Source organism: Lonchura striata, chromosome 1A (genome assembly GCF_050655825.1).
Source record: "Lonchura striata isolate lonStrDom1 chromosome 1A, ASM5065582v1, whole genome shotgun sequence".
Classification (NCBI taxonomy): Eukaryota; Metazoa; Chordata; class Aves; order Passeriformes; family Estrildidae; genus Lonchura; species Lonchura striata.
The window spans coordinates 60,815,241-60,835,987 of NC_140741.1; the positions used below are offsets into that span (position 1 = coordinate 60,815,241).

General features: G+C 38.0%; 1 protein-coding gene across 38 annotated transcripts in view; it reads left to right on the forward strand.

Annotated features, from left to right (window-relative positions):
• The first annotated feature begins 1,154 nt into the window (after positions 1-1,154).
• Positions 1,155-20,747, forward strand: part of ATF7IP (activating transcription factor 7 interacting protein) — a 78,405-nt gene continuing 58,812 nt past the window's right edge. For 12 of the 38 annotated variants that reach the window (XM_085569863.1, XM_085569865.1, XM_085569864.1 and 9 more), the window contains exons 1-2: positions 1,155-1,283; positions 2,777-2,881. The gene's annotated coding sequence lies outside the window, so the exon portion shown is untranslated. The other 26 variants (XM_085569868.1, XM_085569875.1, XM_085569871.1 and 23 more) reach the window with 11 other exon arrangements.

A 20,747-nucleotide genomic window follows, 5' to 3' on the forward strand; every position in this document is an offset into this window, starting at 1 on the left:
TCCTGGGTAGTCACACAGGAAAGTTTCCTTAGCCAATCCACCAAGCACACCTGACAGGACTCTGAAAATGGCTGTATAATAGATATGGTTTCATGACATACGTGCACAGAGAAGCCTATTGGTCAGCCTGGTCCATATATGACAGACAGAAAATTTATTTATATTTAGCTTGATTTTCAAGAAAACAAATAAAAATGCTGGTTTTCACACCTTCAATAGGAAGAATGTGATCTTTATTTGCCTTAACAAGGAGAGAACAGGATTCTCCAGTACCAGATTAGTAGGTGACTGGTACTTCTGCCAAGAATCTACACATGCTTATCTCTGCTCTCATGGTTTCTTGTGTACCTAAGGACACAGCCATGTGTCTCTCTCCTAGACCTGACCCATGCCTCATGTGACAGACCACCTGCTGGTCAGTTCTGCCTTTGGCTGTGCTACAAAGAGCACCAAGTTCTAGCTCGCGTCAAAGCAGACTGCGTGTTTTTCTCCCCCGTGCCCGAGGCAGACATGGAGGGTGGATGGGGAATAGCACTTGTGGTTTTGACCTGAAGCGCACCCAGGATTACCCATGTGCTTCAGATTCACCTAAAAGCAAGAACCAACAGGCACCGTTTGGTTTCTTGGCCCTCTTGAACCTCAGCGCACGTTATCAAACATCTGGGCTTTGGTCAGGCACAACCCTAGCCCAGAAGTGAGACACGAGGCGTGATAAGGAATGAGCAGAGAGCACTGCAGTTCACTGATAACGCAGCCTGGCGGATTTCAGGCGGGCTTTCGAAGGTGTCAGAGAGGCTGCAGAGCCACGATTCTGGAGCTCCTGTGGCGGGAAGCTGGGAAAGGAAGGGAGGAAGGCAGGAAGCAAGGCAGGTTGGGCCGGCTGCTCCCGGCACCGCCCTTCGGTGCGCCACAGCGCCCCCTAGCGGCAGCGGCCGCAGCGCGCCCCGGCGCTTAATGCGCCTACACTTGCACGGCTGCGCGCCAGGGGGCGGGGCCACTGCTCATTTAAATATCACGGAGGCTTATTTGCATGCCACCAAGATGGCCGGCCCTGCGATTGGCCGGTTCCGGAGCAGCCCCCCACTGCCGGCCCCTGTGCCCACGGAGGGGGCGGGGCCAAACGAGAGAGGGGAGGAGACACTGGGCTAATTTGCATAGCGGCCGGCGTGTGTGACGCGGGGAGGCGGTGTTGGCGTCCGGAGCGCGTTGCGAGTTTGAATCCGCGGCGGCGGCGGCGGCGGCGGCTGCTCGGGCGGGAGCTGCCGCGGGACGCGAGGGCGCAGGTACTGCGGGGCGCGCTCGGGGCGCGGGCGCCGGGCGGGCAGGGCACGGCGGCGGCCGTGCTCGCTGCTCCGCGCGGCGGCGGCGGCGACTGCAGCTGCTGCAGCAGCAACAGCGCGCATGCGCCAGGAAGCTGCACCTCTGTACACGCGCATGCATGGGAGCACGTGACCTGGCTCCAGTGCAGCGGCGGTGGCGCGCGTGCGCGTGCCCGTTGCATTCGCGGGTTGGCGGCGGCGGCGGCGCGGGCGCAGGTGGGTCTGACGGGGGCGCGCACCGGGCAGCAGCGGGCACCCGCCCGGGCGCGACCCGCCTCACGCGGCCCGGGCGAGGCGAGGCGAGGCGGCGGCGCGTGTTTGGGTGGGACGGGGGCGTCCGGCGCCTCGAGAGCGTTCCCTCGCTCCCTGCCGGGATTGGGCTGGCGCGCCCGGGGCGGCGTCTGGCGCCGCCGGGAAGGGCCGCGCCGGCGCGGCGGGCGTGGGACCTCGCAGCGCATGGGCTGCGCAAGCAACGAGGGCAAACTGTTGATGGTGTTCTTGCACTGGTAGGCACCAGGAGCCAGTTTCTCTGCTTTATCGATATGCTTGTTCATTGGGAACCGGACAGTTTCTGTATGGCAACAGAGAAGGCAAGTTGTGCTTACTCGTGTGATGCCACCAGTAAACAAGGCCCAAGCGGCTCCTCGAGGTGTCATGGCCGCCCATATCAGGCAGCATGGCAAAAGAGTTTAAGACATGAACTAAGTTAAAGAAGGTACATTCCAACCTCTCATCTTCCTTAGCTTAAGTATTTTAAATATCGAAACTCTTCAGAGTTAAGCGGTTTTTTTCTTTAATTCTGAGGCCTGGTGTAGCCTTGCCCTTGAGTAGCTTGTTCTAGCAAAATCCATCTTTCTGGATTTTGCAGTCGTTGGCAGATATTCGGTGGAAATGCTGATAGTAGGATATTTTGTTGCTTAACAGTAACCTTGAAATCATTCTAATAACGTCGTATGACTGCAATCCTTACCATAGATAGACTTACTCGAAAAGTTGGATGGAAATGTTGATGGAAAAGTACTTGCATAAAATAAAGGAGTGAACAGCTCTGCTGTTCTAGGAAGCAGTCAGTGAGCTTAAAATGCAGGCTTCGGTCACAGAAAAACGTTACACATCTAGACATTTACTATGCTAACAAGAGGAAGTATGTTAATAGGTATGTTTGTTTAATATCCGCAACTATACAAAGAAATGCATGAATACGTTTATTAGAACTTAATTCTGCAAGATAAGACTATTTTACAAGCATGCTATTTGTATCTCTTTTGGAAGTTAAAATATATACATGTGCTTGTTACAGTTCAGAATACTTATTTTTTCAAAAACAGAAGAGTGTAGAATGTTCTTAATCTCTGCTTAAATGTGGAATTAATAAGTTAAATATGAAATCTGTACACAACGATCTGTTATCAATGTAAAAAATAGATGGTTTTCTAATTAGGTGTTGGTTTTTGCAGTCCTGCAGGAAGGTATGAAGGAGAGTGTTGCTGCAGATATTAAGAATTTCTTGAAGGGAAAGAAACCAAACACAAAAACCACTGCTGTTTGATACGTGATCCTGGGTAGGTAATGTCTGAGTTTCAGATCTATGAAATGGGGCTAGTGGTTGTTGTCAGGCCAATTATAAAATAAATTCACTAAGAACTACATGAGGATTTATGCAACTCATGAATCGTGGTAACTGCACTCACTATTTATTCTTGACATACAGCAGTTATTATTTTACATGCTCCAAAAGTACCAAGTTAAATTTCTATGTGTATATATTCCAGAGAGAATTATATTAATAATAACTTTGGATTCTTGTTACATTTCTAGGTTAGAGAACATAGTACATTATTTTGGAGTAAATGGTGTTTGTATCAGCTGCAACCTTTCTACCAGCTGTAGCAGTGCTGAGCTGATGCTTTCTGTGATAGTACGGAACAGTGTTGCATTCTGCTGTATGAAATAACTTATCAAGAGAGTGTCTTGGATGTCATGTAGACTTGAAACTGATCAAAGCAGTATTTATTTGTAAAATGATACAACAATAATTATATGCATCAATTTAAGTAGTTATTCTGGTGCTTTTTTTGTGAGACCTCTAATTTGCTACCCCATATGAAGTCTGTTTTTAAGAAGATGCTGATTCTAATAGACACGCACATCATTTTGCCACATTTCCTGTACCTCTATAAGCAGTAGCTTGTTATTATTGTACTCATTTCACAAATTTAAAAAATCAACATTAATTGTAATGTGTGAATTTCTCTATAAAAGCTCCTTTAGTAATGCTTCCCTTGGGGACATAAAACACATAAGCATATGCTTTCTTACCATCATTGGTGGAAGGTGATTTTGCTAGCCAAGAAAGAGTCTGAACAACTTAATAAAAGTTACTAGTTAATAATTAAATTTTAAATATTGCTCTTACAGAATCCAATGCAAACAAATGTTTTGTATGTTCAATGAATTCTAAAATACTGATTTGTCATTAGTAACTCAATTTTCCTTGTATTTGCGTGTGTTTCCTGTTACAAACTAGAAGTATTTTCACCATGAAAAGGAGCTGACTAAGCCAAATACTGTATTTTGTTTTCAAAATAAGGGAAAAAACCTTATTTCTCACCATTTAGATGTTTTATTGATGTAACTATTTATTAGGTTTATCTCAATTTAATTGTCAGAAACTATACATATGGCAAAAATGTCAAGTTTATTCATGGAATGTAAGCAGAAGTTTATTAATGGAATGTAAGCCAAAAGATCCTTTAAACCAGTATCTTGTTCTTACTTAATAGTTTACACGTTAATTTTTTTTTTACTATTTGTTCTACCTTTGGTGTTTTTTTCTGTATTATGAGTTAGTTCCATGTTTACATTATGATTTTATTTTGGGAGTTCATCACAATTTTCTTAAGGGGTAATAAATGAAGAAAATAAGTTGCAAGTTACAAAACTGTTACGATATGTGAGTGTGAGGAGTTGGGATTTTTTCCCTCTCCTTGATACATTTTTAATACCGCTCTTAAGTGCAATGAAATATAATGTTATTAATAATTTTGAGAAATATCTCTCATTGGTCTCCTTGATTTTCTCTAGTATGCAACATTACTCTGAGAGATTGACCTATTCACACAAAATTAGTGGGAGTTTGTGAACTGGTCAATATAAATGCTGCTTTGGTGATGAATATTTGTAGTCCTGGTATTTCAGTTCTGCTCACTGAACTGTGTGTACTGCATGAAAAAATTCTCCTAGTTCCACTGTACTGTAAGAAGCTGTTTATCAAGCAACAGTGACTCGTCCAAATACAGGCTGGAGAGTAATATAGGGCTGTTGTGTGTGGCAAGATTTTTTGTTTGTTGGTTTTTTGACAGCTCATTAAAAGCAGAAAGTTACGTTGTTTTTAAAGTAAATTTTTCTTGTCAAGTCAGATAGCTGTAGAATATCTTAATCTCTGAATATGGTTTAGGTATGAATTGTGTAATACCTAATATTTAACATTTCTCTACTTGGGCCTTGGTTTATACACTAAAGCCTACTGGATGATGTCAGAGGAAGTAACTTATAATATTTTTAATACTTGGTTAGGAGGCTCTGGAACACAGATTGTGTCAGCTTCTGAGTTCTGGTTATTTTCTTAAATGCATAATTTTACATAATATTATGGAGATCTTAGTTTTTATTTGGCTGAAAAGATTTTGTGTATTGTTGATAGCGTTTTTAGATGTCTTCATTTTTTGTTCATGTTCAGGTTTTTCTAACTTCTTTTTCCGTTTTGTATTTTTATAATAATGGCAGTCAAGAAGTTCTTGATTTTGTGTGTACAATGTTTAAGTCTTTGAAAGCATCTAACTGAAGTACAGTATCAGTCTACAGATTAGACTATAAAAGTGAGTGTCATCTGATGTAAATATAAAGCACTGATATTCATTCTCTAGAAACTTGATCTTCAGAATGCATTATTTTTTCCTGTGGAAGTGTGATTCAGAAAGGGGAGTCTGTTTTGTTTGGAGGGGAATTTTTTAACTTAAATTGCATATTCTGGTTTTAATGAGTGTTCTAGTTCTTAACGCTGTTTTTCCTTGACTGTTTGTCTGACGATATATATAGGCCAAAACGTATTCCAAAGTTGTAAGCAGATTTTTCCGTTGCATATGACTTTTATATAGCTTTGTATTTCCTTTCATCTCATGTTGTACTAGATAGCGTTAAAAAAGCCAGAATGCTTTAACTGAAAAATAAATCATAATCATAGAATGGTTTGATTTGGAAGAGACCTTAAGGATCATCTACTCCCAATTGTCCTGCAGTGCAGGGAGATCTTCCATTAGACCTGGTTGCTCAGAGTCCCATCCAGCCTGACCTCGAAAACTTAGATGGGTGAGGCATTCCTCACAATTTAACCACCTCACTGCAGTGCCTCACCACTCTCACCTGAAAGGATTTCTTCCTAATATCTAATATAAACCTACTGGTTTTCAGCTTGAATCCATTACTTTCTGTCTGTAACTCATAACCTTGTAAAAAGTTATTTTCCAACTCTTTTATAGGTTTCTTTTATAAGCACTGGAAGGTCCCGAAAGTATCTATACAGCCTTTTCCAGACTGAACAACCCCAGTTCTCTCAGCTTTTCTTCTTGGGAGAGGGGATCAGTCTCTCTAATCATCTTGGTTGCCTACATTTGGACTCATTCCAACAAGCCCATGTCCTTTTTTATGTGAACATTTGTTGCTAGTTATTCTATTCTTAGTAGTTATTGCAAAACTTTTTTGTTTTCAGTAAATATAAAAATAAGTATCAAATATAGTTATTAGTTATTAATAATTACTAATTATTAATAATTAATATCTGTAAAGTCTGAGAAAATGAACAGCTGGAGTGAGGAGAGTTTACCAGTGTTGGCAGTGAGGGAGTTTTGAAATTATATGTTGTTTTGGGGGAATAACTTGCTATCAGTCAGTACATGAGCCAATGTCCAGTGTTTACTTGCTTGGTGTAGTAAGGAATGAGTGATAACCCGAGTAAAAAGTAGCAAGACAATGTTTGTATGAAATGTGGATTTGCTAGTTCCATTGCTCACTCCTTATCTTGTTTAGTACTGCTGGTGTATATTTTTTTAAATTGCCTGTATATTTAACAGCAAATCTGCCTTCCCCTTTCCATTCCTCCCCCCATCTTTCAGGGGTTTTTTGAAAGTAAAGACTCCCTTGTAGGTGTAGCTGAGAGCATGGTACTAACTATACAGTATTAAATAACTGTAATTTTTAGTGGTATGTCAGTTTCCATCCCATGATAATGGAACAATTCACAACATTGTGTAAATGACTGTATCTTGTATAAATACCTTTTATGTTTCTCTGGGAAAGCTTTTGTTTGGGAAACGAAAGTAAACTATGCCTCTTGTTGTATTTTGAGCCGTGCTTGTTACAAATTATTAAAAACTGTGCATAGGACTTACTAGCTCTTATTTTTTTCATGAACAAACATCAAATAATTTGAGAATTTAGGAAATTAGATGGCTGGGTCCCAAGTACTTGTTTTTAAATGTATTTTTAAAAATATTTAGTTCAGCTAATTGTTGAGGTACTTTATGGGTATCATGAATTTTTGTAATATAGGAAAAATGTTTTCCTCTTCCGCATTTGGTTTCTGAAAATGCTTTCAAGTAAAGTCCCATAGTCAATACACAAATTTTATTAATTATATGGCTATGGATATGGGAGATTAGCACAAAATGACAGTTGTTAGAAAAACCTGTGTATTATTCTGTCTCAAGCATTGTCTTTCATTTCACGGTAGTGTAAAGAAATGTTATAGTAAAAAAAAACCCAAACAATTTCCCAAACAGAAATACATCCCTCTTGTATCCCCCCACAAAAGAAAAACCCAAGCCAAACAATCCAAAAGCTGCCATGTTACTTCTAGCTTTGCCTCCAACATGGTGCAGTTTCCATAAGGTCATTTTTAAAACAAGCTGCATTAAAATTTCTTGTTTCTTTGAGAAATGTGTTTAAACACATTAACATAAATGCTTGTTGACTCCAGTCAGTGCTCTGAAAATTTTGCTCCTTGGTTCTACTATCAAGCAGCTTAGAATAATGAATAGTCCTTAAATGTTGTGCAGACTTTTTTCTTAACTTCAATATTCCTTGTCTTATGATTATGAGCTCTTTTCTTTCTCCCAGCAGTTTAGGTAGTGTTTATTTGTGAAGTCCTAAGTGAGAGCCAAGATGTTTCTTGAAGCCAGTCTACTGGCATGTGTGAAAATGGGAATAAAAAAGGATTTCAGTGGCTAGTGTTTAGAGACTTCAGTTGAAATGCATAAGATAGTAGTTTTTCCTGAATTTTGTCAGTGTAAGAACTGTTTTGTCTACTTAATGTCTACTAACACTTAAAACCCTACCTAGCAAAACAAAAGATCAATAAAGGAAGTGGGTAAGTGAGAAAAGTAGGTAGAATGTGGTTTGGACACAAGGATTTGTGGGTGATACGTAGATAACTGGTTTCTAAGCATCTAATTTGAGCAAAAGAAAGCATTCATGCTTTGGCTGTTCTGTTGCCCTTGTTATGTTTAAATGCATACAACCTTGTCTGAAAGGGCAGAAATTTCTGTCTGCCCTTGATTCTTCAGGGAAGGAGCCCTGGTATGAACTGTGGCTCTATGTAATGATATTGAAGAGGTGTATGCAAAGGTGATGTTACTTACACAGGACTTACTTAGATAAACAACAGGATGCCGCCATTCTCTTGCAATTTTTGTTTGAAGTTCATGAGAAATTGGGAAAATGGAAGTCCTGTTTTAATTTATGGCTACAGTTATTGAACTTACTGAGATGATATTGGTGTGTTTTGGCATGATATCAAAAGAGGGCAGGATTCAAGGTTGTTTGGAGTTCTTATCATAACGTGTTAAGTCTAACGTCCATTCTCTAGTCTTATAAAATTGCTTTATTTTCTTGTGATTTTGACCAGAGAACCTGTATAAATGCTATGCTAAGTAGCAATGAAAAAATTGTAGTTCCCATGCTAGTACAGAATCACATATTAGTGTAGGTTCAGTCTAACATTTCTTGAGCCAAAGCAATTTCAGAGGACTTACTCCATTCATAAATCTGTGTTTACCTAAATAGTAGGTTTTATTTTAAAATTAGTGTGATTAATAATTTTTAACACATTTTTAACAGACTTTACTAACACATTTGTGTGCTAATGGAGGTATGTTAAACTGGACATTTAAGTTAATGCATGTGAATTCCTACTATTCAGCAAGATTTTTTTGCATCCATGTGTCTGTGTTAATGTATTAGTGTCTCTGCAAGTTGTTGAAGCTTTCTGACAAGGCAAGACATTTGAAGCAACAGGACTGTGACATGGATTCTGTTTTCTCTGGCTCAGGGAAAGCATTCTGTGAAATTTTTTTGCAAACTTGTTGTTTTGACTTTTCAAACGTATTTAAGTCATTGTCATCCATACGTCAAGCTCCAAGACTCAGCATTACATAAAACACAGTGTTGTACAAGCACAGCTTGGATTCTGGGTTAGAATGTCCCTGTGTTTTTGATGATATTCTTGAAATTTTAAGACTTGAAGTCAGAATTCACCTTTTGATGAACAAATTTTGTAGATATACTGAACACAGAATTCTATTTAAAACATTGCTACTGGGGAAATCAAAGTATATGTATATTTGTTATACAAATGGAATATTTAAGTTTGAATTTTGAAATCTTACAAGTTATTGTAAATTTCCACAAGCTAAAGGTGTGGTATATATGGTGTTCAGAGTAAACAACATGGAGTGTATCATCAGATAATAGAAATTTTTTCTTTTTATTTTGTTGTGGACTTAAGTTTTATTTTATTAGAAGGTGTTGGTGAAGACAATCTTCATTGTAATGGGTAGCTTTAAATTATCTGCAATGAATTTGTTCTCCAATGCACACAAGTTTTTTGAGAAATAGATCTTTTGAACTTCAAGTATATTTTAATTTATTTTTCTAAATCTGTACTACACTATCAGAGACAGTCAGTGGACCTGTCTCATATGTGGCATGTGCCCTTTCTTGTACTGCTGGTCATGCTAATACAAGGACAAAAGGAAAAGCCAGATGGTGTATCTTATCATTTTTTAAGTTAGAAATACTGTAGTGCTGATGAGTGCATCAGACAACTACTGCTGGCATGATTAATCAATCCTGAAATAACTAGCTACAGCTGGCACAGTTACATAAGTCTAGACCTTTTCATGGTTGGAGGGCATGTTCTTCTGCTTTTTAGGGGGGAGTGACTTACTATGTTGCCTAATTTTGTACCACAAGAATGGTCTTTGTTAGAAGGCTAGGTATAATTCAACACTAATTTTCTTTAGAATTGCCCCATGGATTCTTGGAGGTATTTTGTTTTTAAGTAGACAAATTTGGATTATGTAGAAGAAATATAAGGCAGATAGAGGAGCTCCATCCAGATCCAGCATTGCCTCTATGAGAGTGTGTGATTGGTTATTATTTATTATAATTAATCATCAACATTATCATTTTTATTACTATAAACAGATAGTAAAGCAAAACCTGTATAGGATTTAATTTTATGTTAAACTTCTGTCTTTGGTTAACAACCCCCTTCTCCCTGCCATAGGTTCTCAAACCAGTTCTTCAGGAACTGCTTTGTTACAAAATTCCAACAAAATTCCTTAAGTGATTCTAGATACAGGCTTCTTTGAGAAGTTTAGAGAACAAGCTGCATTGCAGTCAAAAAGAATTAGACACTTGATTTCTCCAAGCACTGAACTTCTAGAATGTTCTTGATTTTTACTAGCTTTCTTAAAAAGTGAACATCCTGTTTTCCTCCTCAAGTAAAATTTCTATTGGGCAACTAATATTACAGAATATTTCCAAGTAGATGGAGCAGTACAAAGCCATAGATTAATTTCTTAAGTGGGTTGTTTTGGGGTTTTTTTAGAAGCATTGAAGTGAGCCTGCTCTTGAAAATTGTTCCCTAATGTTTGTCAGCTCTGTGCATGATCCAGCTCTGTATCCGTGACCATTAATACGTGACATCAATTCTGAATTGCCTTGCCATTGTGGGAGATTTGAAGTATGTAATACAAACCCTGAGTCACAGGCCTAGCAGAGCTGCCTCTTGTTCATTTTTGGTTTATTTTGATTTTCTCTTTACCAGTGGTGCTAGGAAGCTGCAGTGCTGCAGCTGTGCATTAACCACTTCCTGCCTGTCAAAGAAACCACTCCTCTGCTCACACACCCCCAACCCTTCCACCTCTTCAGTTTGTTGCAGTGTGGTAAAGACAGAGGTGCTTTGCTGTGTAAATGTTTTACCTGCTGCTGTGATATCACTGATTGGCTTGAGTGAACACTGCAGCCATCTTAGTCTTATTTTCAGTACAGCTGAGACAGAGCAGTTTCAGAATGGCTGAAAAAGTGCTCTTCAGTGTAGCAGTTCAGCTGGACTGTGTGCAAATGAGCAGAGCTGTTAGCATCATATGCTCCAGACCTTAGAGGTGAGCACCAGCTCTACTTTGCTGAGAAGCAATTTAAAACTTTGGTTAGGCATAGTTAAACTAATTCTAAGCTGTATAAAATACGTTGCAATGCTCTTGTCTTTTTTTTTTTTTTTTTGGTCAATTTTAGTGGGTTTCAGTTTTTTGTTGATTTTTTTTGTTTGTGGTTTAATTTTTGGAGTTCAGTTTTCATTTGTTTTGTTTTCTGGTATTTGGATTTTTTTGGTTTTGCTTTTTTTATTTTCTCTTTGCTTTCACATGGAATTAATTCACAATCCTATATCTTGTCGCAGTTACAGGATAGATTAGATGGGGCAGACAGGTCAAGTATCATATCTGTCTTGCTAATAAAATTACTTTGTTTTGGCTTACCCTTCTTAGCAGACCAGAAGAGCACTCATTCTGTGCTGTCCATTTCTCAGATGCTTTGCTCATACTTTAACTGAAAAATGAAATAAACTCTTTACAAACTTCCTTAAATTTTTGTAACTGAGCAATTAGATTTATCATGTTTTCAATGTGCAACTTTTCCAATGGTAGATAATTACAATGCCTATATAAATGCATTAGAAAAATAGTGATTATATAAATGCTAACTGTTTTGCAGTTAACTGTTTTGCAGCACTTGCTTGCTACTCAAGAATAACACTACAAATTTTATGGAATTACTGCAAGTGAGAAGATGGAAGTTTTGAGGTCTATTGTTATTTCTTTTGTATAACTTAATTGAAATCCAGATTTCTAAGTGTTAATGGTTTCACGTAGCCTCATGTATTCTTTTGTGTGGTACTGGTTGGTGACCTAGCTGTCATTCTTAAAACTCATTAGAAGATACTGTTTGTGTCCTGGGAGATGAATGTAGGAGAAAAGTAATGCTCAAGTTTTTTTCGCTGGGCAGTTGGAAAACAGAAGAGAAGAAAGAAGGCATTTTTGTTTATGACTCTCTATACAGTTTTCTTGTTCTGTGTCTTACACCTAGTTCAGGTCTTCGTGGGTTCTCTTAAGATGCGCATAAGTTAAACCAAGAGTAAGTAAACAGGAATCTTCTCAAAGTTCTCCAGAAATATCAGGAGCAGCAGATCAGCTGGGTAACTCAGCTCAGTGGGTAGATCATAGTATTTCCTGGCTGAAGTTGAACTTAGTGCTAGGGCTGTGAAAGCTAGTCTAAATGCCAACACATTTAGTCCTTCCTTGTAATTTGGTGCTTTCAGTATAATCTATAACAAAGCACTTGATGGTTAAATTAGTATTGAATATCTGTTCTCATATATTATCTTACGCAGTTAATGGCAACACAGTGTTTATAAAGACACTGAGTATTCTATGCAGACATTGCATGTCAGATTTTCAGGAGACGTCGTTTCTCCATGTTTATTTTGTTCATTTGATAAAAAGAAAGTCAATAAAATACAGAATTTTTAAGGTGAGATGGTTTTGTGACTTCAGTGAACAGTAAATTTCTAAGTAATTGGTCACAGAATTTTTCTGCTTTAGGATAAGAGATAAGAGTAATGAAATACGTGGTTAGAGGTGGTGATGAAAAGAAAGTATTTAGTTTTATTATTTTTATTACTAGTGGAACTTTGTTAGGTGAATTTGATTTCCAAATTTTAGTTCGTAGTGGCTTTTTTGATTGGGTAAGATAGTTAAGATCCTGAGAACATTTGGGTCCTTTAAAATGTCTGAAAATTCAAAACACAAATTCTAATTGAACACATTTATCTTGATAAAACGTTGAGTTTTGCCATACATTTACTTCATCTAATGAATGTTGATGAATAATGTGGTGCAACAACAACCTTTCTGGTTTTCTGCAAGATACCCTGAGTTATCCTTACCCCAATCTTATAAATAATTACTGATGTTTGTGTGGGTTTTAATCAGTTATTGTTCATTAGTTCCAGATGTTAGTAACTTAAAAATGTTCACAGGAAGCACAAACATTTCATTCTTTGAGATCACCAAACTCCTACTTTATAATCTCTGCAGGGGATGAAATTTTATGTCAAAACATACTTTACCATACACATCCTGTGGTGGTTTGTTGGTTTTTTGGGGGTTGGGTTTTTGATTGGTTGATGGGTTTTTTTTAAAGAAAATCGCAGGCATATAAATATTGCCCAGTTCTATTTGTTTTGTTAATTTAAGATTTCTCCATTAAACTTCACTTTAATGGAAGCATGAAAAGTAGAGTATTTTGGACAATCGTTACGAGGAGTGTTTTTTCATACATTCGAGTAAAATACTGTATTTTCAAACCATGTCTTCTATATAGTTCTTTTAGTGACTTTGTGCCCATGGTTTTGGTTTGGTTTTTTTTTTGGTTTTTTTTTTTTTTTTGTGAGCTGAGTAAGCTTACTCCCATTTTATAGAAAAGTTATGGAGTGATTGCCAGAGCTCAGAGAAAAGCTCTTGTCTCTGTGATTCCTGTTTGGTTTTGGTTTCTCTTGCTTTTTAACAGGCCATTTTGAACACAGATCCATTTTTGGAAGTGCTGGGCAAAATGACCGACTGACCCAGCAGGGAGCTGTAGTGTTTTGTTCCATGAACTGCTTGGGTAGTGTGGTTTGGTTTGGGGTTTTGTTGGTTTTCTTTTTTCTTTCCTAAAGTAGGTGTTGGAACGCTAAAAGTATGGTGGGTTTTGCATATCGAGTACATTCCCATTTTCAGAAATCCAAGTACATTGTAATGCTTTTTTTATGGTTGTACTAGTAGCTGAAAGCATAATCTCTTCTCTCTTCACTCCCATGGTAGTAATAGTTTGGGTCTTACTAATGAAAAAGAAAATGAAAACCATGAATTTATGTGCAAAGGAACACAGTACTTGAGTGCATGCTAGAACACCCCCTTCCCCCCACCACTTTTATTAAATACATAAATTAGATGTTCATGCTTTGAATTAGAAATAGATTCATGTAACAAAGTAATGACTTCAACTGAATTGATTGCAATACAGTTTTAAATGCAAGATGCGTTGTCAGATTGCGGTCAGTATTCTTGCGTCTTTGTCTAGAAAAATTAGCTTTGTACTGCTGATAGGTAAACTTGAAGGACAGACTATCAGGAGTTAGATACATTTCTACTAGGGTACTTGAGTTTTCCAATCAATTTCCAAAAGAAAACCAGTAGTTTACTCTGAAAAAGTCTATAGATTCCTTTTTTCCCCCCCTTGCAAATACTGTAATTAAAAAGAAGAACTTTCTTGTAATGACTTTTTCATTTATGCACCAACTTATTTGGATTGTTTATCATGACTAAGTCATAGTTGCTTGGAATCATTCTAACATGGTTGATTATTTTTTATGTTCTTAAAGTTCTGAATTGTCTCAATTTGCATAGCTGCATCTTCTATTTTGATAGAAACTTTGGGAGCAAACAATTTCAGGCAGGATTTGAAATGGACTGGAACAGACTGTTGAATGAATGCAATACTGTTTAATATATGGAAATCACTTTAAAACAACTGACTTATTTGGTTGTTTAGGTGGAAGTAAATGGTTACCATGCTCTTAGAACTGTTTGGAATTCTAAATACTTAATCACGTTATGACTCTTATTAAACAGTTGAATTGTTCCTTTATTTTTTAGCTGTCAAATTTAGTAGATTTTTAAAGCATGTACTGTCTTTGAAGGAGTTATGAGTAAACCAAATTTTTTTACTGTCTTCCATCATCTTGATTTTCAGGTTGAGGTCAGTCAGCTGCTTAGTAAATAACAAAATTATGCATGTAAATCTAGGTGAGCAAAATGTCCGAGTTTTGAAGTTGATGAGAATACTCATAATGAGGATTTTCCATTTCTAGAAGAAAGGGGGTGCAACGTATTAGATTGTTACAGCCTTGAACTTACACAGTTTAGACATTTTCTCGCCCCTTTTCTACAACAGAAAAGCAGATAGAATTGTTTTCAGTCCTCCCTCCCCCCTTTCCTGCCCTTCCTGTTTTTTCTGCTGATACAGGCTCCTGATGTAAAATATCTTCAAATAAACCACAACAGCTAAGATAATGATTTGATACACTGTTTTCCACTTCAGAAATGTACATAATTTTCTGTGTCTTTCAAACACGAATGTGAGAAAATTTTGGCAATTACTAAAGTTTTAGCTGACTCTTCAATGAATAGTAATTTGATCTGTTTTGATTTGGAGAAAGAAAGTAGTGCAAAGAATGTTTTAGACTTGTGTCAGAAGGCGCAGAGCCTTTCATTTTCCTTTGCTCTGTGGTGGGTGTTTTTGTTTGTTTAAGGTTTGTTGTTGTTTTGGTTTGATTTGGTTTTTTTAGGTCAAGGTACTAGTGATAGATTTCATCATGGTTGGATTTATGGGTTTTTTTTCCTTTTATTTTAGACAAACTTGTCAGTTAAATGCTTCAATGTTTAAAATTGTCTGGATTGGGGAAATAATTTTGTGTGACTTTTTTTCTCTACCTATTTTGAGAGAACTGAACCAATATTTTAAGATGTTGTCTTTGATTAGTACCTATTGAACCCATACAATTAATAGTAGTTATTTTGAACACAGCTGTTATTACTACTTTCGGCTGCAACATCTGCTCTTTAAGGTCACTTCTCGTGGGGGAGTAGGAAGTAGGAAGTTGTTCGCATGTTGGAGGAAGAAAACTGGCTCTGAGAATAATAGAATAGCTTTTAGGCGTTTCCACCGACATGGGCGAAATGTGGAAAAGGCACGCAGACATTTTAGCTTTTTTCTGTAGTTGCAGTCACCAGAGAATTGTAATTAAGTACATTATGGTTTGTTGTCTCAGAGTCTCTTCTTAAAAACAAACTACAAAACAAATCATGCTCTCCTCCCCACCCCCACCCCCCTTTCGGGGGGGGGGGGGGGGAATTCCCAAGATGGAAAGGAAAAAAAATCCCGCCCAAATCCAGTACTTTGGAGGCTGCTGAAGGGTCCCTGTGCTTTATTTGGGGTCGGTTGCCAGCCCTTTGCGCGGCAGAGGCTGCTGCTGGTCAGGGGCTCAGCCCTACCCAAAGCAGCCCCTCTGCCCCGTGTTACCGCGTTGGTGCGTTTTAAAGTCCCAAATCTATGGCTCCTCCTCTCTGTGAAAACGTTTGGTGTTTGAAACTGAGCTTTGGCATAGCCAGTGGCGTGAGAGGGAGGAAGGTACAGCCAGGGGGTGCGGGTGACTCTGCCCGAACGTTCTGGAAGCGGGGTGGTGCTTCCCGCAGACTGCAGTGGCAGCGCTCATCCGCAGGGACTGCCGGCAAGTTCAGGCATGGATTTACCATAGCGGACTGGAGCCTGGAACAGAAAATGCTCCAAGGCTCTTATTTTTGCATTATGTGCTTTAATGTGTTAAGAACCATACTGTTATTCAGGAATTCGTGCATAACACGATAGAGCTGGGGGGAGGGTAGGAACATGACTGTATTTGGGAAATTTCAGCGGTTAAAATTTTTTTTCTTTTTAAAGCAGCACTGATGTCCTTTCTTTTTAAGCTCAGAAGGTGTTAATCCAATAATTCATTCTGCAAATGACAACAGAATCACTAAAAGATGTATTATATATACACTAACACACATAAGTCAGTCTAATAGTACAGCAAATCAAAATATATACGTAACACAAAAGGGATGTTACTGATTGTCACTTTAACGTGACAGGCATTCTGGAATAATAATTAGCTTTCCGTTACAAATCACTGGGGTTTGGATGCAAAAGGTGAGGATAAATTATAACAAGTTTAGGAGTACTTTGCATTGCTAAATATTTTCAGGTACAACAATAGTATCTTTTTGACATTACAAATGAGCATATTGCGTTATGCTCAAATAACCTAGAACCAGCCATAATGAACAAATTATGCTTGCAGCAGAAAATGGGACATACAATTTGACTGTATACAGCCTTGATACTGTTGGCGTTCTAAAGAGGAACAATGCAGGGAACTAGAGGAGGCCAGTGGTGTAAAGCGGGCTCTTTTAGTCCTGAGATGTTCTACTATGTTCAGATTAATAAGCATCCATGTCTCCATTGCCTTGCTTTTTCACTAAATGGTGCCAGGCTGCAATTACAGCTGCCCACTGCTAAATATGTAGCTAGCCAAACTTGATTTTATTTAAGGTTTCACAGATTTGTCTTTATAGCTAGTATAACAAATAGTATCTATTTGCATTGATTCTTTTGTGCCCTGAGTTCTTCTTGCAAGGCAGCAGGTAAGGGGGGCAAGAGGTATGAGTGAATGAATCATCCTTTACACACACACACTCTTAAAGCTTGGCTTTTTTTCTTTCCCCCAGAAAAATACAGTGACTTTTAGAATAAACGTTTGTCAAATATAACTTACTAATTTATTTGATTGGACTTTGACTGGAAGGAGGAAGGTAAGAATTTTTAAAATTAGGTACTAAAAGTGAAAGTGAGGCTGAAACTTAAGCTTCTGCCACTACCTGTCACTGTACCTTAGAGATACTTGAAAAGATAATTCTGGTTGAGAGATTTTTTTTTTTAATTCCTACACTTCATTAATTAAGAAAAGTTAAATGTGAAATTGAGACAATAAATTAAATGGCCAGATGTGTTACTTGTCAGTATTAGGTTAAAAATTAATTTGTCTTACTTGGAACTAACTTTTATTGGAAATCTGCAAAATACTGGAAATACTAGATTAAGAATACCTGATTGCTAAGCATAGTGTAATTTTTCTGGTGTTATTTCTATTACTAGATCATAACTGTGAACCGTGTGTGTAGCATCCTACTTGAAACAGGCTTGCAAGGTGAAATTTATTTTGCAGACACTACAGTCAATTTTCATTTATATGAACAATGAGAGCAGCACTTCTGACACGGATCTGGATTATTAGTAAGCAAATGCCTAGAAAGGTATATTCTAGAACTCGTGGGGAGGGGCAAGGCTTTGCTCAGCAATATCCTGCTGCAATTTAGTCTTGAAATCAGGCCCCTTTATGTAAATTTTTACTGGCGCCAGCTAGCTGTAATTGCAGTCTGGCTTTGTGTCGGCAGCAGCTAACATGTGTCATGGACTTCTCCTTCACACGGGCTGCAGGAGCTTTCTGGTTTTCAGACAGAAAAAAGCAGCACTGATGAATGTGAAAATACGTACAAAGGAATCTAGGTCTAATTATATTGCTAGTAAGTGAAAATACTGAGGAAATTTCAGTTGTCTTGTTTTTTTTTTTCAGTGTGCTGTCTTGTGCTGTGCTGTAATAAAATCTTTGCTTGTTGGTACTACTGTGTGGTATGTGGGAGGTACTTCACTGCACATAGTTGCTGCAGCAGTAATAGTTGGCAGCACAGAAGGCAGTACAAAGAGTACAACTGGAGGCACTTGCAGTTGCAACAACAGCTTCCTTAGAGGCTGTGGCATGCTCAGTTAGCTACAGGGGCACTCTGACGCGTCCAGCTACTATGTGGAGAAGTAGGAATTCCAGCAGGCTTTAAGGTACAGATACAGGCTACTAGCTGAAAGGTGTAACAGCATAGCTCAGGCTGGCTGAAAACCAGTACTCATGCTGCTGTGTAAACAAAACAAGATCTTAGTATCAAGATGGCCGACCTGGAAGTCTACTTGTAGCTTATAATACTTATGCAAATGAGCTGCATGTCAGTGGCTTACTCAGAGGAGGAAGCTCATTTTGCACGTGCCATCTTCTCACCAGGTAAGAGAATCAACTAATTTTCTGCATTCATGTTTTAGAGGACTTTGAAGTTAATTTTTCATTTATGTCCCACTCCCCCACTTTGGCACAATGCCAGGAATTAAATTTGAATGTAAGTGGCATTTTCTGGGAAACCCAAAAGTAATTTGTTCTGGCTGTAATTATATTGGGGTTGCTGTTTTTTAGGGGCGATGTTACCTAGAGATTATTGGACACTATTTACTTTAGTAAAACTAAGTTTAAAAATATTCAAAATTTGATTATGTAATTTTCTTTGGTAGTGTTACTGCTTTTGTTTGATTCAAACCTTTACTGTTCTGTTAATGGGTTATTTTTGTCTATATTGATACTGGTTGATGCACATGGAGGCTTAGCAATAGTGAGAGCTTACCCTGGAGAGGGTGCAGAGTTGACAAAGTTGAATCCACCAATTGTGTTTCGATTTCATGGTGTTATGAAGGATCTTTGTTATACTGGTTGTAGTTTGAATTTTCTTTTTGTTGAGATTACAAAGCTGTTAAAGCAATTAGATACTGCACTGTTGTCCATGTATCTTTTAGTATATATATTTTCTTAAATGCCTATGTGTAGAATTAGATCAGAATATGGTGTTTTTATGATCTCCACCCCTGAGAAGACAATAATCTTCCTTACAGCAGGAAATCTTAACAGAATTGAAGTATTGCTAATTACGTAATATGCTCTATTGTGGTTATGAATGTAGCGCATGAAATGGCCGCTTGGGGAAGATTTGTGCTAGTTCTGCACAAATACATTTGTGTTGTTGCTATTTTACAAGTTGAAGTAATGACACCATGGATGACTGGAAGGGAGAGATGGAGAAAATTATTTGAAAGTATGGTCACTGACCTAGAGAAGAGAGATAATGTGAGATGCATGAACAACCCAAAAACATGGCCGCTTAAAGGCAGACATCAGCTCAAGATAGGGATGTGGAACTGGAAGTAGATAGGCCTGTTTTCATTGAAGGAAAAATAAGATTAATTGAAGAGAATGAAACTAAAGATGTAGAAGGACAAAGTAGAAAAATCAATTATTAGAGCTTAAAATGGCAGTGATATATATTGAAAGTATTGGAGGCATTCTGAAATGGCCTGGGAATTAAGGCCTATAGAGTAAATATGCTCAGGAGAACCATAACTGGTTGATATTGAAGAAAGGAGAATTTAACGGTAATAGAGGAAAGTAAACTTCTGAAGTCAAATGGCAGAGAAAAATGCTGCATGCCTACAATATGGGCCAAATGAGTTTCAGTTTGTAGTTAGCTCATACTTTTTGAAACCTTCTAACTTTTTAGTGCTAACTTAAGGTTTGATATGGACAGAATTTTGCTTGTCATTTGAAGTCTGTGTATATGCATGTCCAGACTACAAAAAGTACAAAAATGGGCATGTGTGTGAGAGGGTACAAATGCAGATGTACGGTAGACTTCTCCACATAAATTACACTAGAAACCTTTAATGCCTGTACGGTTTTCCATAAATGTCAGATTCCATTGGAACCAGCCTTGCTGTCATTGATATATGAAGGAAGCAGTTTGGGGCCCCTCCCTCCTGTCGGTGAAGTGTGAGTGTTAGGATGGCAGAGGAGAAATGGCATTGAGTGGGGCATGAAAAATGTAGAAAACTGATTAAAATAAAATGCTCCTGAGAGGAAAACCTTGACTGGTAAAGTGAACAATAACAAAAGTGATATTTCTTAAGAACTGAGAATTCTAGCAGTAATGTAGGTGATAATAATAACAGAATCATAGTGAAAGAAAATAAGGTATATCACAGTAAATATTTTGGCATTATTTTAGATTATATTATAAGGTCATGTAGATAACCTTAGTTTTTTAGGCCTTGAAGTTACAAGGAAGACACTAAACATTCCATGGTAGATATTTCTTAGCAAAGGTTATAAGGACGTCTTTGTAATCTGCATCCAGGAGTTTTAAAAGAATTGGCTGAGAATTCTGAGATTTCCCTCCCAGTAAATCACTATGAAGTTGGAATTACAGAAGACCCTGAAGAGTTTTTAAAAAGGTCTGGAGAAAAATAATGGAGGATTAATAATGTGTCAATAAATGTGAAAGAATATTGTTTCAATTAATGCAGAGATGATTCAATTGCTGGAACACTATTATAAAATGGATATTAATTTGTTTTAGAATGAAATTCCTTGGTGTAAATACCTAGTGTCTGTAATGCGTTTACTCCTTGATACTCGTTAAATAACAACTTCCCCATCCCAAATCCTCTATCAATAAAACATTAATTTGA